This window comes from Camelus bactrianus, chromosome 6 (genome assembly GCF_048773025.1).
Source record: "Camelus bactrianus isolate YW-2024 breed Bactrian camel chromosome 6, ASM4877302v1, whole genome shotgun sequence".
NCBI lineage: Eukaryota > Metazoa > Chordata > Mammalia > Artiodactyla > Camelidae > Camelus > Camelus bactrianus.
The window spans coordinates 56,400,659-56,416,300 of NC_133544.1; the positions used below are offsets into that span (position 1 = coordinate 56,400,659).

The following is a 15,642-nucleotide window of genomic DNA, read 5'->3' on the forward strand; positions in this document are numbered from 1 at the left end:
TTAAAACCAGCATATGCAGGGCAGAGGCAGAAGAAAATCACAGCGCTCTGACTCATCTTGCTTCAGGGTGTGTAGCCACCACCACGCCAGAGAGACCAGGTGGGAGCCATGCACACAAGCCCTGCTAAGAAGCATCATAATTGGCTAACTGGACTGTGAAGGTTTCGCCTTGATCTTTTATGTCATGAAAAGTCTTCGCCACAGAGAGAACAACTTATCTGCTGTGGAAACAGAAGAGTTTAGCTTTGTGTCCTCAGCACCAAGCACAAGGCGGGACACATCTGTGCTTCGTAACCGTGCTTTAAATGAGAGAAAGTCTAACCTCTCAGTTATGTCCAGGAGGTCTGGAGGGGATCTAGGTACAGTCTGTAACTATCTGTCCAGATTTGCGGACACAGATCTCACAGTCACAGATTACACCTACTGTATCCACATAATCAGTAATGGCCCCTTTCACTAGCAAAAGACAGTTTTCAGTTCAGACAGCAAATTATATTTTACCTTAGGTATACAGTTGATCATAAAACGAATGTTTTCCACTGATTAGATGATCTAATATATACGGGGCCCTTAATTTTTTCCACCAAATCACTCCTCAGTCCTTGCAGAATCTGTCTTTGGTTGACTTCGCGTGGCCCTTTTCTCTCTGGTCTCCCTTCTTATTTCTTCACCCAAGTCTACATTATTTCTCCCATCTCTGTTTTTCCCTCAAGAGTCTGGGATTTACCCCTGGTATGGTGGGAGATGAGTCAGCTTCTCTGTGTCTTGTGAGTCTTGATTATTTTAAGTCCGTCAAGAGTCTTGGAAGAATATCACTTCTAACATCTTTCCTTACTAATATTCACCACCTTTCATAGCATGACTTCAATATATTTTTGTGCTAATAAAGTCTCTATTTTTTTCTGACTTTCCAAAGACCCTTCTCAAGGATGAGTGATAAAAAAGAGAATGAAAAAAGGAAGCAAGGGAGGAAGAAAATCCTATTTTGCTACAAACGGATAAATGAACAAAAAGCTTGAGTGAGGTCCTACATATGGGCAAGAAGATGGACATTTAGTCCTGTGAATTTCTCTTACCTACCAAAAAGAAAGGGCTGAATTACATGCTTGCTTTTTAAGCAAGGAGTCAGATTTGTTCCTGGGACTTCTATTTCCATTTACTTAGCTTAGCATTCACATCAGCAGGATTCAAGAACAAATTCTATTTTGTTCAAGATAAATCATCATTCACTCCAGGAAGTCCCAAACCATCACAAAAACAAAGAGAAGTAGGAAGAAAAAGGAATGTTAGTTAAGAATTAGACACATTAATGAGTATAGGATTTTAATTTTTTTTTGTAAAATTTTTTCAACCTTTCTCTGAGACCATGAGTGGGAGTTTATTATCTGGTGTATAAACTTTTTATGAGCTCCTGGCATAACTGCTAATAAGGAAATAACAGCAGTTCTATAGTCTCTGTCTTCATAAAAAGAAGCAAGAGACTCATTTGAACATATCAGACTGAATTAGGAGCCTTAAAAAATAAATTAACTCTAAATAACAGGATATAAAGTTACAGTCTGAAGACATGGATTAGACTCCTGTTCTATCCATTCCTAGCTGTATGGCCTTGGACAAATCTCTTGGGGCCTCAGTTTCTCATCTGCACAATGAGGGGCTTGTTTGCTTAAGCTCCATCCACCATTCAAACTCTCTGAACCTGTGACGTAATCATTCAGTCAGAATTTCTTTCTCCCATCAGCCTCACATGAAGGGCATTACATGTTCACCTCCATCTCCTACTTTTGTATCCCACTAGTTATCTTCTAACACCCCTAAAAGAAGACCCTAGGATCTCCATGCTGCCTTACTGTGCCCATCTTTCCCTGAGTCAGATGTTCTGGGTTACATAACTTCATCAGGGTGATTTCCAGTAAATGAAAACTGTCTCTGCTCACAGTGCCTGGCTGTGCCTTGGCTATGAGATCTCTTAGTTCAGCAAAACATCTCAGATCACAGTGTCCGTCTGTCTTTAGCTGGAAAATAGAGTTTGAATAACCAAGTCTGCTACAAATTGGTCAGCTCAGGTCCACCACTGAGAAATCAATTGCTCAGCCTTTCATGTCTCTCCTGAGACAGTGTATGTTCAGTGGATTCAACGCTACAACAATTACAATCCCTGCTCCTCCTTGGCAAGGAATGTTATTTCATTACACCTGCCTAGAAAGGTACCAACATTCCCTGACTTGCTATTGACACTCGTTGATTCAAACCTAACTCCCAGACATGTATGTTTACTAAAAAGAGCCTAAATAAAGCATGTGTTACTCATTTTCCCCAGTGAGATATTTTGTAGAATCTTTGTGAAGTAACCTTTGTCAATATGGCTTAAAAATAGTGGTCATAACTCACTAACACCCTCAGTTCCTATGAGACGGAAACACCTTTACATAGTGCGACCCAGAGATCTTAAACCCCACTTGGAAATTTTCAGAAATTTCTTTTACAACTACTTCATGGAATTGCGGGGACCATGAAATGAGATGATGCAAATGAAGAGCATAAAACCCAGCACATTACTGGAACTCTATTTTTTTCCAGTGGGTGAGAAAAATGCCTTAGAGGAGGCAGCATTGAAGAAGTCTCTCTCCTGATGATGCTAGGAAAGATTACCGTGAGTACACGGTAAAATGGTAGGGGTAGGACAAAATGAATGAATGTATAAGTAGATAGAAATGTGAAACAAATGAGAAATAAACCATGAGCACAATGTTGGAAAGTTCTCCCAGACTCTGCCTTCTCAGCATCCTAAATGGCCGCACTCATGGAAATCTGGTTTTCTGGTGGGTCTCAAGCTCCAACCTCTTTAGGGAGTCCATAATCTACCTACAAACTTCCCCTTCCTGTTCTCTGAATGCTGCCATCATAAAAACACATTCTTTGTTCCCTAGTTCTTATGTGCAATTCCTACATCTTGTCCATGGTACTAATGGCATTCGTTTCTCTACATTTGATTTCTCTGGTCTGAGTAGAAACAGCCACCTAAGATTCTGTTTTACAGATAATTTGATAAATCCCATGATGTTGGAACCCATGTCCATTTAATTCTGTAGGAATTGTATCAAATGTGTTCAATGGTCCATTTTCTTCATAGCAATCATGGAAGGCACCTATAGACTTTCAAACACTCTCAGGGCCTGGATGAAAACAGTGTCCCACACAAGGAAGAACAGTCCTGCTCTAACATCAATGCTGCCCTCTGGCCCCCTGAATTGGTAAACTCGGTCTAGCTTAGTAAAATGCTTCCTAAAAGAAAAGTTCATCAAAAGCCTCCATAATTCAAAACCTTAGCTTTACTAGGCTGATCCTACACTCCTGAACCCTGAAAGATTCCTCATGGTCCCTGAATCCCATTCCCTTGTCCCTACTAACTGGGTTCAGAGACAGTGGCTGGCACAAGACAGTCTTGTGAAAGAGACTCCTAACCCAAATCTACCAACCACAACATGAAACCCTTGGATTGAACTTGTTCCCAGTCTCTTTTCTTTGATTTTCTTTCTCTAGCTTCCTCTGTGCTTTTCGTAATTACTGCTTTTCTTCTTATAAATGAACCTCTCCTTCCTTCCGTCATCTCCTAAACCTCCCTGAAGGAATTCTCTGGCAAGTTCTGGCAATTATAAAAAGTAGCAACAATGCTGAAGACCAGTCCAAAAAAAACAAAAACAAAAAACAAACTAAAGGAAGCATGCTTTTGGTTCTGGAAACCACATGCTTCTATGCTATCTTAGGTACTAGCTCAGAAGGGTCCCTTAAAAAGGAGTCAGGCTATAATATTACTTAATATTGAGTACCTCAGCAGCTCAGCAAGGTGATGTTTATCATGACTTTCCTTGTACCAAGGTCTAGGTTTCCAGCAACTTCTTTCCTGGGCCAACTTCTAATAATTTTACTGCACACCTGGGGTGGGGGAGGGCAGGATGCTGAGGGAGGCAGCAATTAGATCCAGGTCCCAGGTGTCAGTGGCACTATGCACAAAAAGCTGGCTCCTGGAGGGAACAAAAGCCAGGAACTACTCTGGCCACTTGGCAGTTTGGGGGTGTCACTAGCTGGAGAAAATGTCTGAGGTCCAACTCAGATAAAAGGGGAAGCTGGTACCTTACCTGCCAGCTCTATACTGAAGTAAGAACAAAAGCCCAGACTCTGAAGCTTCTTCCAGCAGCCATTCTGGTGCCACAACAACTTGATGCCAGGCCCTAACCTCCCCTTCACCATACCCCAGGAGGAAAGTACCCCAACTTTCCTACTAGGTTGGGGTTCAGCAATACTCTGTCTATAAGGTGACAAACAATTTATAGCCTGACCATCTTATCTGAGGTGACAACAAGAAACCTAGAGAGAGGCTGTAGATTGTATGGCCACCACAATTTAACTGACATCTTTGTGTAAATGAGAAGGCCCTCACTCTGAGTGGATAAAGCCCATGGGTGCACAGCTTGGGTAAAACATGGGCATGATTTCAGCTCCCAGTACGTCCTGTGCTCAGGAACAGTGCACAACACAGAGCCACACAGAGCTGCCCCATTCCATAGCTCAGCATTTAGAAATAATTAGGTTCAAGACAGGTGTCATGTCTGGGTCAGCCCAAATCAAAGGCAGCCTTCTTGCACCCCTCCACATGTTAGGGCATCGTCTGTGCCAGGCTAGCTGAGGACAGAGGTGTTAGGAGGAGGAAGGGTGGCAGGAACATGATGGCCCTGCTAAGACACACTCAAGCCAGCCACGTCCTAACCCATTTTGACACAGTCACTGAGCCCCAACCCACTCCCGACATCAGGCTCACTGACCACCATCTGTCTCTGAGGAAAATTATCAGAAACAACTCATGTTTGCTTGCTCTAAGTGCATTTGGGGATCTAACGGTGATGTGTAGTACGAAAAATGGGCCAAACAGTATGCTCACCAATGAAGGAATCAAAAGGAACAGAGGAAAGCTCTCAAATTAGGGTGACTTGGTTCCTAGAAGAGGAGGAATGCCCTTCCCTCTCACCACTGCTCCAAACATAAAGTAACAGATAAAATATAAAGACGGTATTAAAAACATGGGCTCTAAAGCAAGATAATGATCTCCTTAAACCCTACAGATTCCAGCTCTTCAGAATTCATGACGACCAAACATGCTCCACATCTGGCCAGTACCCTGAGCCAGATGCATGTGGGAAATTAGGGTGGGAACAGTGTCCCTGGCCCACCATGACAGGAAAGCTACTTACTGCAGCTGCAGCTGCCTGAGGTTAAGCCTCCTCCTGTGAAGCTGCAAACCTAGGGAGACAGGAGGAAACCAGTACAGTCAAGCTGACCTGAGCACGGCTGTGCATGAATTCAAGGACTGGACCTGTGACCTATTTAGTAGCACCCAGGATAGGACTCTCCCAAAACCCATGTAATACCTGGTTCTGAACTGGGGTCCCAGTGGGGTTGGGGTTGAGACAACTATTCAGGGAGCTTTGTCTTAGTATATTCAGTTCAATGAAATATACAACTGTTCAGGACAGAAAGTAGTTTTTAAAGTGTTCAAAACAGTTATAAGTTATATATTGACTTAAAATTCTGGCCAAATAATTTTAGGGAAATTTTACCAATAAACAACTTATTAAAAGGTACTCCTTCTAAAACTTCAAGGTCAAAGTTCATTGAGCAAGAGAAATTCAATTTAATCTAAGGAAACCACCCAAATGACATTTAACTCTGTGATAAAACAGATGAATGTAAAGTCCTCATCCAATCAGTCCATCAGTCCACTTGGTTTCCTCTCTAGCTTTTGCCTATAGGAAGGGATTTATAATAATGTAGTCAGTATATCAAAATTCTCCTTTAACAAAGAAGCTCTAAGTCCATGAAAGTTTGTAATGAATATACTCGCAGGCAAGAGTAAAGAAATTATGTCTAAATAATGGACTGAGGCACTAGTTCAGAAACCAAAAATACTTAATTTTGAAGTAATGAGGGAATGTAATTGATAGAAAACATAAAATACTAGGGAGAGAAGTTCAGTTCCAACATGGGAGATGGAGAATCATTACTTATTCTTGCGTAGGTGACACGGTGAAAACATGAAAGGCTTAGAGCAGAAAAAGAGAAACTAGAACACTTGGATGGTCCAAGTGTGAGTTGGTAAGGGTGGAGGTTTAGAGGGGTGGCCTTAAGAAGAGATGTAATGAGAAGGGAGGAGGAGCCAACGAGACTGGAGACGAGGGGAAAAAAGAGGGAAGGAGGAGGTGAGAGAAGGAAAAGAGGGGAACATGTAAGAACAAAGACTACATGGATTCCATTTACAAAACTTTGGTCCATGATGACAGGTAAGAGAAACCTATATCTGTTTGTAGAGGTTAGTTTCAGGCTTATGAAATTTAAGATAAAAGCTAAAAATCAGGCCAGCATTTGGAGAATACAGTGATTCCCAATGAGTAGCCCTTAGAGCCCTACATCAGAATCCCCAGGGTGCCTATTAAAATGTAGATTCCAGGGCTCCTCTCCAGGCCTACTGAATCATAATCGCAGAGATCTGGATTAAAGGGATTTAGAGGAGGGGGCACTGAGCACACTGGAGTGTGTCCCCCACTGAACCAGAGGTAAGATATGCACACTCTGTAGACCAAACTCCAAGTGGCTGAGCTTACCTAAAGTTATTGAAGAAGAAGCAGGATCCAAGCACTGAAGCTTGGAGGGGAGAGGTCTCAACATTACAGGTCACAGACAAAGAAGAGCCAATGAAGGAGACAGAAAGAAAGGAGTTTGTGAGCTTAGTAGGAACCAGAATTATACATTATCACAAGGATGGTGTCACAAGGTGGTAACACAAGGAGGGATTTTGTGGAGAAAGCTCTACTGGGTACTTGGATGAGGTTTTTTTTCTTCTGAAGTCCTGGATAATTACATTGTGATTCTTATAGCTGACCAAGAATACAACTTGAGCCTCCTGATAAGAAAAACCAGTAAGCTAAAGGTAGGTACAAAGTAGATATAGGTAGTACCACTTTTAAGTTTTAACTTCTCCAGAGTAAGAACAGATCTTAAGTCCCTCATTTTCATCATGTTTTTAACAATAGCTTTTGGGTTTAAAAAAATGATTAGGAAATGTTTAAACAGGTGTCTAATATTTTAAGCTTTGGAAGAAAAAAGGTGATTGGCCCCAAGTGAGCTTTTCCTCTCAGTTACATTGTTTCCTTTCCAGTGTTTTTAAACGGTTCTAGTTTCCAAGGTAACAGCCAATGGATACTGGCTGGTATTCCTCCCAGTTTAAGTGTCATTAGCAGGTGCTGTTCAGGATGTAGTGAAGGAAAGCCTCTGATCCAAATACCCAAATGATTTCAAATCAATGAGTAAAAATATTCAACCACTGCAAACCTTAAAGCTGAAAAAGCTTCTCAAGGCAACAACAGCAATTTACACAGCTGCAGAGCTTTGTGATGCACAAGGCATTTTCCCAACTATTTATCACAGACTGTTCTGTCAACCCTTAGAGGAAAGCAAGGGAGACATTATTTTCCCCTTTCACAGGAAGGTGTGTGTCCAAGGGGTGGGGCTGGGATTTGAACGCTGACCATCAGACCCAGAGATCTTTTTACAATACACGAAGCACACAATTAATTAAAAGTTTTTTCTCCCGTTAGAAGTAAACCTGAGAGGAATATTTGATTGATACATGTTTTATTTGCAGTTTACATTATCAATTACAATCAGGGCAGTCTCAGTTTTTCTGGTGAACTTGAAGCCTAAATTTCCTGGGAAAACAAAAACCTTCAGCTGTGTGAATGAACAGGTGGGTGGAAGTGAAACCATAGTATAGATAAGGAGATGTGAAATGCAAATGCCTTATGCGGCTGGGGTGTTGGTTTAAGAACCAAATTCCTACTCACCTTATAATCCAAGGACATTCAGAATCACTCCTAGAAGCAGTGAGGCTGGCCTAAAAGTCCATCTTACCTTAGGGCCTGAATGGCCTCCTGAAAGAATGAACGGAGGCTCATAATTGGGGTATAGTGTGAGGGGCCAGGGCCCAGCTGTCTGTCACTCAGATTCACACTCTGGAATGATTCAGAACTAAATCTTAGCTAGATTAGAGGTGGCTGACATACAAAGAGCAAGTTAAAACAAAGAATTAGCTCACTAATGTCTCCACGAAACCCTAAGAACTCAAGGAACACTGTGGTGTGGCACCAGTTGTGCTGAAGGGCAGCGTGGGAGCACACTGGAGTATAGAAGTCATTTCTTTAACAGCCCCTATGTGAGCAGAAGCCATCCTTCCATGGGATAAATAGGATAGAGTCATGGAAATCTTATCTTCTTACAGTTGTTGCAGCTTTTTTATACATTAATTCATTCAGATCATATTTATTGAGGTCAGAATTTGTGACAGGTAGTTGGGATACAGCAGTGAACAAAACATGAAATCTTACTCTTTGGAAGTTTTATTCTAGTGGGAAAAGATAGAAAACAAACAAATTGTGTGATGGACACAGCTGCCATGGAAAAGACCAAAGCAGGATAAAGGGGATGCTGCTTTGACAAAACACAAGTTGTGTTTCTATTTTATGTTTTTATAAATCATCAAAAATCCATGTGTTACACCAGAAATTGACACAACGTTGGATACTGACTATACTTCAATTAAAAAAATCCATTTGATTAATTTTAGTACTTGTGACAGTTGGAGAATCTTTCATCATGATAACGGGATCAATCCCTCAAGAAGACAAAGAATCCCAAACGTGTACGTATCTGACAACAATGTTTCCTTCAAAATATATGAAGCAAAAACTGTTGGAACTGAAAGGTCAAATAGAGAACTCCATAATTACAGCTAGAGATTTCAATAGTCCTCTCTCAATAATTGATGAAAAAAGTACAAAAAATCAGTAAGGATATGATTTCAACAACATCATCAACTAACATGACTTATTAACTTTTACAGAACACTCCAGCCAACAACTGCACATTTTTTTCTGCGCACATGGAACATTTACTAGCCATACCATATCATGGGCTGTAAAACAAGTGTCAGTAAATTTAAAACAACTTAAGTCATACCTCAAGGAAAGTAAATTAGAAAAAGAATACAAAGATACCTAGAAAATCCAAAAGTCCAAATATTTGGATACTAAATAATCCATGTGACAAAAAAAGGTAAAAAGGGAAGTAAACATTTTGAACTAAATGAAAATGTAAACACAGCACATTAAAATTTGTGGGGGACAGCTAAAACAGCTAAAATTGCCTAGAGACAAATTTAAATGCTACTATTAGAAAAGAAGAAAGGTCTAAAATTGACGATCCAAATTTCCACTATAAGAAACCAGAGAAAGAAGAGCAAATTAAACCTAAAGTAAATAGAAGGAAGGAAATAAAGAGCAGAAATCAACAACATAGAAATGAACAAACAATAGGAAAAAAATGAAACTGGTGGGTTTTTTTGTAAAATACAATAAAATTGAAAAAATTCTAGCCAGATAGATAAGGAAAATAAGAGAGAAGATACAAATTAACAATATCAGGAATAAAAGAGGAGACATCATTTCAGATACTAGAAAGATTAAAAGAAAAAAACTTCATGCTGCTGCTTTAGGACAAAACTGTTCTTTTCCTGAAAATATAGAAGCACATACACAGAATTCTCTGAAACTATTGCTCCTCGGTGTAGTCTCAATCATTTATAATAATTATAACTTTTAACTGAAATAACTCCTATTTTGCATAGAAACTGAGGGGTAGATAATGTGAACTGTCACACTCTAGCATTTTATCAGACTAGCAGAGCTCATAAATGCACATAAACCGGGACTGTCAAGTTTTGAAAGATCTTTGGAGTTCTTTCTAGGTGGGACACTGAGGAGGTCCTAGGGAGTCAATGGGTGCAACATGAGGGAATAGGGAATGGCCATAAAAGGAAGGGGACAGCAAAGGAAGGGGCCCGGTGGGGAACTCGGATGAGCTTCACCTGATGCACACACAGTATATCCAAGGGAAAAGAAAGGAGGTGAGAGAGGGAAGGAAGAAGGGTACTGACAAGCTTGAAGCAGATCTGTGAAGGCTGAGAGCTCACAGCAGAGAGAAACAGAGAAACGGAGAACAATTAAATCAGAACCTTCAGAGGAGGGCTCTGGCAGATATTTTCAAAAGCTCTCATAGTGATTACAAACTTCAGGCCAGCTCGATAACTTCTGTTTCTCAGCTGAAGTGCACCAATTTCACACCAGGTAAACATGATTACTGATGCTGTGGTTCTAAGTGACTCATCTGTTCCCTGCTCAAGAGGAATTTGGTAAGGATTTTGGTTGAGTTTCTTTTTAATTGGAGCAAAACTCCTAAAGAGGAAATAACTTGTGGATTTTGCCAGTTTCAACTGTGTCACATCATTGAATGTTCCCATTCTGTGAATTAAAAAAAAAAAAAGTAGACTTTCCACTTATCAGTGTGTACTATCCTGCTGTTGCAGTCAAATGAGCAGAACTCAGAAATATGGTTGTAAAACGACCAGCTTGAAGTCTTTATTCTCATCTTTGTAGTCTTTATTCTCATCTTTGTAAGCTACTGCAAAGAGTATGACCTAGTAATACTACAAGTGGTACAGTGGAAAAAGCAATGAATTTGGCCAGTGCCAGTACTGCCTAGGGAGATCACTACACACTTACCTCAGCCTCAGTTTCCTTCTCTGAAAAATGAGATTTTCCATTTCTTTGGATCTAAAATGCCGCTAAGATTGTAAGATGCACCATAGATTTATACACCGCTAAGAAAACACAGATGATTGTTTTATTCCACTGGTAATATAAATGGTTAGAATTACTGTGGCAGCATTTATTGGTAATGGAGTCCAAATGTTCCAGAACATAAAAATAAAACTCATTTTTTTCTTGTTAAAAATGGGATAAGCTGAGAAAAATCATTTAAATCAATCTCTCCTAAAATCAATTTATTAAAAATGAGACTGTTGAGATTCCTTCTCATATGAAATCTTAACTCAAGATACAAAAGATCATTTAACTAAAAGGCCACCTACCTCAAAATTTTCCCGTATGACTTCCAAAAGATGTGTTAAAGAACACTCCCTCTGAGAAAGTGATTAGAGATTTACATTTACTTAACTGGTGATAAGAGAAAGAATTGTTTTCGTCAAAATCTAAATATGGGATCGTAAATATTTTTGAGTTTGGCAGAAGCCAATGGTGTTTCAATGTTGCAAACGTGTGGCGTGAAAACATGAGCGTGATTACAAAAGCATAAGGTGAACTGGGTAAATGTGTTCAGTTGGTGAGGTATGCGCGGTAGATGGGAGGAGGGGCGGGATGGGAAAAAAGAAACAGGAGGAAAAGGCTAGCAGAACACAAGAGTTTGAAAATTAAACATAGACAACTGTGTAACAGAAAGGAAAGAACACAGTAAAGAAATACAAGACGTTAAATTTCAACGCCTCTGGCAATTGTCCTCCTGGATGAGGCTTTCAATAAATGTATAGCCTGACAGAAAACAACATTCAGAATATATCCAGAAAGCAAATAGCCTTCATTCAAACAGAAGTGAGTGGGTAGAGCTATTTTTCTTACGCAATCGATTCTACACAAGAAAAGTGTAGGTAAAGCACAGCAGACTGTGTGAGGGAGAACCCACAGCGCGGCTCCAGAATAGCCTCTTAGCCGTGGGGAGGCAGAAACAGGACTTCAATTCATCCTAAGTAAGAAAGGTAATTTGTTAGCGCGTGTAATCAAACTACGGAAAGGACTGAATGATCCAGAGACTGAGAGGACATTGACACTCTTCCTTCATTTCTTTTCCGGGTCTTGTTCTCTCAATTTGCTTCCTTGGGGAATAGAACTTGGACACCAAGGGTCTTGAGTTTACATCCTTATATAGCTCATGAGCCAAGGGTTAAAAACAAACCAACAAACCAGCCGCCAGACCCTCTACCTGGGCAACGTTCATCAGTGTATTCTAAAATTATTAAGCTAAAGATGTATTGGGGGAGGGGGGACGGAGAGGGGGTCAGGCTGCTGATTTCACCTGAACCCACTATTTCAGCCTACATTACATGCCTCTAACTGAGACGCAATAGGAAGTACACGCCCTACCAATGCGCCTCTAAACAAACTGAACCAGGATCTAATTATGGCATATTAGAGCTATCTATAAATTTTCAAGAAGCACGAAGGACAGAGAAACAGGTTAAATGATATCATCAGAAATAAATGAGCCAAATGCAAGAACTGTGACGTTCCACACTGCAAATATCCAGTTTCCCCAATAAATCGAAAGCATGAAGAGAAATGCCGGGGTAGGGGCTCTGGGCGGGTGGCCGGGGTGGGGGAGGGGAAGAGTAGAGACGGGGCGTGAGGAGAATAGAGACCTAAGAGACTTAGCAACCAAGTACAATGTGGGGCGGAACCTTGTTTGGAACCTTATGACAAACCAACAATAAAAGGCGTCTCTGAAATAACCAAGGAAATTTAAACGGAAAGTAAATGACTATTAGGTGATATTAAGGAATTACCTTAGATGTTCCAGGTGTGATAATGGCTGGGTAATTACTTTTTTTTTTTTAAGTACTCATCAAAGGAAGTTTAAGTGGGAAACGACGTGCTCTAAACTGTGGCACCAGCGGGCCGGCCGACTCGGTACCGCGGCCGCCTCACAGACCTCGCGCGTCCCACTCGCTCGCCGGCTCCTCGACGGCGCCGCGCGCAGGACTGTCGGCTGTGCTCGCCGCTCCCGGCATGCTCCGCGGCCGGAGCGCGCCCGCAGGAGAATCCGCCGCCCCGGACCTGGGGCCAGCTACCGGGTCTCTTACCCAAGGTGCCCCGGGTGCTCATTTGCATGTCCCACCGACACGTGTGTGAACACGACAGGGCTCGCGGTCTGCGATTAAAGCACCAAACTTGCAAGTCTCTTGAGTGATTGCACGGCAGCAATTTTCCAAAACGTTCCGAGGTCGACGGGAAGGCGCGCAGTTCGGTCACCGTAAGTGTAAGAGGCGAGAGGTCTCCGTGCCTTATATACGCTGCGGGCGTAAGCTGTGGCGTGCTCGCTTCGGCAGCACATATACTAAAATTGGAACGATACAGAGAAGATTAGCATGGCCCCTGCGCAAGGATGACACGCAAATTCGTGAAGCGTTCCATATTTTGTGCACCTCCCCGGCGTCCCTTTGCTGGTTAACCCCAAAACCCAAAGACGGGTTTCGGCTGAGGTTTTGAGAGATCGCTTAGAAGCCCCGCTTTGGCTTACGCCTCCCGCCTCGCCACCCTGTTCCCTGAGGACGCTTGCGAGGCTCTCCCGTCGGGTCCTTCAGTCGGCCTGGCGGAGACCCTTGCTCGGCGGCCTGCCGGCATCTCCACTGCCGACCGGTCACGTTTCTATTCTCGTTACCTAGAAAATCTTCGTGTCTGCATTCCAACGCTTGTCAGCACACCCTTTGCTTATCAGCTCCAAAGAAAACGCTGAGTCAAAAGCACAACGCCTGGCACTCTGTGCTAAGTTGTGAATCTTTTTTTACTACAGAAATATTCATATAAGGCAATCTATGATATGAGAATTAAGCTGAGTTGCACCTGGAAATTTACGTGCAAATATGCCATTTCTGCATATCTCGGAAATGAAAAAATGTCAACTTCCATTTCCTTCTCAGAATTTAAAAGTTATGAAAGCGACTTACTTACGATCTTGTCTCTCTCAGCAACACAAACTAGAGGCCCACGTGGGTTTGGATCTTGTTCACTAAAGACTACTTGACACATGAGTTGCTGATGAGTTCTTACCAAATCATTTCTAAATTATTAAAATGCTTAATTATTGCTAAGTGAAAAAATCCTTGCTAAAGGAAATAAGCAACATTAGAAGATTTCCTAGGTAACGAGAATAGAAACGTGACCGGTCGGCAGTGGAGATGCCGGCAGGCCGCCGAGCAAGGGTCTCCGCCAGGCCGACTGAAGGACCCGACGGGAGAGCCTCGCAAGCGTCCTCAGGGAACAGGGTGGCGAGGCGGGAGGCGTAAGCCAAAGCGGGGCTTCTAAGCGATCTCTCAAAACCTCAGCCGAAACCCGTCTTTGGGTTTTGGGGTTAACCAGCAAAGGGACGCCGGGGAGGTGCACAAAATATGGAACGCTTCACGAATTTGCGTGTCATCCTTGCGCAGGGGCCATGCTAATCTTCTCTGTATCGTTCCAATTTTAGTATATGTGCTGCCGAAGCGAGCACGCCACAGCTTACGCCCGCAGCGTATATAAGGCACGGAGACCTCTCGCCTCTTACACTTACGGTGACCGAACTGCGCGCCTTCCCGTCGACCTCGGAACGTTTTGGAAAATTGCTGCCGTGCAATCACTCAAGAGACTTGCAAGTTTGGTGCTTTAATCGCAGACCGCGAGCCCTGTCGTGTTCACACACGTGTCGGTGGGACATGCAAATGAGCACCCGGGGCACCTTGGGTAAGAGACCCGGTAGCTGGCCCCAGGTCCGGGGCGGCGGATTCTCCTGCGGGCGCGCTCCGGCCGCGGAGCATGCCGGGAGCGGCGAGCACAGCCGACAGTCCTGCGCGCGGCGCCGTCGAGGAGCCGGCGAGCGAGTGGGACGCGCGAGGTCTGTGAGGCGGCCGCGGTACCGAGTCGGCCGGCCCGCTGGAGCGACTCAGGCGGCCCAGGAGACCTGCCTGGAACAAGCGGCGTCTCCCCCGACGTCTCTGAGAGTTGGCGAATCGGTTGGCCTGCTGGGCCACCAGAACGCTGGGTCACTAGAGCTCTGGATCAAGCCCCGGTCCTCCCAGCAAAATATGGGACGTGTCACCGGTATTTCACTAGTGACATAAGATCCTTGTGCCCCTTCAAAGGGTTTTGTTGAAATGAGCCCAGTGTTTAGCCCTCTCGAAGATCAGTTAATATCATAACTGATATTATGTCCAATATTTAAAACCAGTTTGTAATTGGGGGAACATCTAAATCCTTAACTAAAAAACAAATGAAGTGAAAGCTTTAAACTAGTACACACTCTTCACACCTATATTTCAAGTTTGGAAATGCATATTTGCAAGCAGCAATACAGAAGTATTCATGAAGAATGTATAATCTGAAAATTATAGAAACATCCCTGCTACCATTTCTAAATACAATACTACCATATTGTTACTTCTGTGTAGCAGGAGTTCATTTTCAAAACAGATAAAATTCAGTCTTTAGGTGTGAATGGTATGAATGACAAGTCTTTTTTTTTTTTTTTTTTTTCCTTTAATATCTTAGTCGTTTGGGATCCTTAAGCATGCAGGCCTCAAAGAAGATCCACAACGGAACCAGGGTTGTCTTATGGCATCCAATTAAGCAAGAACTGGGAATGCCTCTAGGTCATCCACATGAGAAGCAGAAGCACTTGACTTAGTCCTGATGCCATGGTTGGACGTCCACCATGCCCACGGTCACCTCCTCCTCCCCTGCCACCACGTCCTGGGTGGCCAATGTCTCCAAAATTGATCTCCAGCTAAGACGTTGTATCATTTGCTGGCTTCGGAAATGGTGATCCACAACCAGGTCTTCAGCATGAGTCTCTTCACTCTTTGACTTGACCACTCAGAGCCGACCTTCAGCACACACTCTAGGTTGCCCCCAGCTCTGCTAGCATTAGTTCAAG

The 15,642-nt window shown here is 42.8% G+C and overlaps 1 protein-coding gene and 2 non-coding genes across 3 annotated transcripts in view; 1 reads left to right on the top strand and 2 right to left on the bottom strand.

Annotated features, from left to right (window-relative positions):
* The window catches only part of AKAP6 (A-kinase anchoring protein 6), a 563,915-nt gene extending 551,153 nt beyond the window's left edge, over positions 1-12,762 (bottom strand). Inside the window, exon 1 of the mRNA XM_074365671.1 lies at positions 12,521-12,762. The gene's annotated coding sequence lies outside the window, so the exon portion shown is untranslated. The remainder of the gene's footprint in view (positions 1-12,520) is intronic.
* Positions 12,763-13,047: 285 nt separating this feature from the next.
* LOC141578058 (U6 spliceosomal RNA) lies at positions 13,048-13,154 on the top strand. The gene has a single exon (XR_012507937.1). It is a non-coding gene; the product is annotated as a U6 spliceosomal RNA (small nuclear RNA).
* A 962-nt stretch (positions 13,155-14,116) lies between these two features.
* LOC123619148 (U6 spliceosomal RNA) lies at positions 14,117-14,223 on the bottom strand. The gene has a single exon (XR_006727694.1). It is a non-coding gene; the product is annotated as a U6 spliceosomal RNA (small nuclear RNA).
* Positions 14,224-15,642: the final 1,419 nt, after the last annotated feature.